The following is a 1,480-nucleotide window of genomic DNA, read 5'->3' on the forward strand; positions in this document are numbered from 1 at the left end:
AAGGAAGGGCAGGCAAGGGAGGCTATTTTGGGAAGAGGTGGGTTTTAAGGCCAGACTTGAAAGAGCTGAGTGTGGAGACTTGACGAAGCGAAAGAGGAAGTTCATTCCAATCGCAGAGTCCAGAGACAGAGAAAGAACGGCGGCCAACAGTCGAGTGTTTGAATCTGGGTATGCGTAAACAGAGTGGATCCGAAGCCGATCGTAGTGAGCGAGACGGAGTGTAGAGGGGAAGGCAGCCACAGAGATAGGAAGGAGCAGTTTTGTGAATGCATCTATAACATAGAGTGCTGATCTTGTACTTTATTCGGTGTGAGACAGGGAGCCAGTGGAGATGTTGCAAAAGAGGAGTGATGTGCTCAGATCTTTTCTTTCTGAGGACGAGTCGGGCAGCAGAGTTTTGTATGCGCTGAAGGGACTGAATGGATGAAGCAGGCAAACCAGACAATAGAGAGTTACAGTAGTCAAGGCGAGAGAGAATGAGAGAAACGACAAGTCTAGATGTTGCGTCAGTGGACAGATATTTCCGGACGGCACTGATGCACCGCAGTTGACAGTAGCAGGACTGACATGTCTGACTGATAAATTTTTGCATGGACAGTGTATTGTCAAGGACAACACCGAGGTTCCTGACTGACCTGGAAAGAGGGATGGATGTACTGCCAAGTTTGATTGTGTCAATTGTGATGGAAGACAGTTTTTGTTTAGTTCATATGATCATTGCTTCAGTTTTGTCCGCGTTCAATTGTAACTTGTTACAGTAAATTGTTACAGTAATTGTAACTTACTTCGATTCATCCAGTTTTGAATGTCCAGGAAGCAGTTGGATGTTTCTTGCAAGAGCGACAACAATTTTTCAGGGGTATCACTCTTCTGGAGTTGAGTGTCATCAGCATAAGAATGATGACTGATATTATGGCGGTTGATAATTTCAGCGAGAGGAGCAGTGTACAGTGTGAAGAGCACTGGGCCTAAAACAGATCCGTGTGGGACTCCATGTTCGATTTTAACGGGTTCAGATTGGAAATGATCAACAATGACAGACTGGAATCGATCAGTGAAATAAGATTTGAACCGGTTTAGAACAGTGCCGTTGATACCAAATGTAATTTGAAGACAGGAAAGAAGGATTGAATGGTCTATCGTGTCAAAGGCAGCTGACAAGTCGAGAAGAGTGAGAAGGGAAATTTTTCCTGAGTCGGACGCTATCAGTAGATTGTTCAGAATGTGGAGGAGAGTGGTTTCGGTGCTGTGGTCAGCGCGATAGACGGACTGAAATGGGTGGATGATATTGTTGAAACAAAGGTGGTTGTTGAGCTGCTTGAGGACAGCTTTTTCAAGGAGTTTGGACATGAATGGAAGATTAGAAACTGGTCGATAGTTTTTCAAAATGTTTGCGTCAAGGTTGGGTTTCTTCAGAAGAGGCCGGACGATTGCAGTTTTGAAAGTGGATGGAAACGTTCCAGTGAGAAGGGATGAGTTG

This window comes from Babylonia areolata, chromosome 8, assembly GCF_041734735.1.
Source record: "Babylonia areolata isolate BAREFJ2019XMU chromosome 8, ASM4173473v1, whole genome shotgun sequence".
Classification (NCBI taxonomy): Eukaryota; Metazoa; Mollusca; class Gastropoda; order Neogastropoda; family Buccinidae; genus Babylonia; species Babylonia areolata.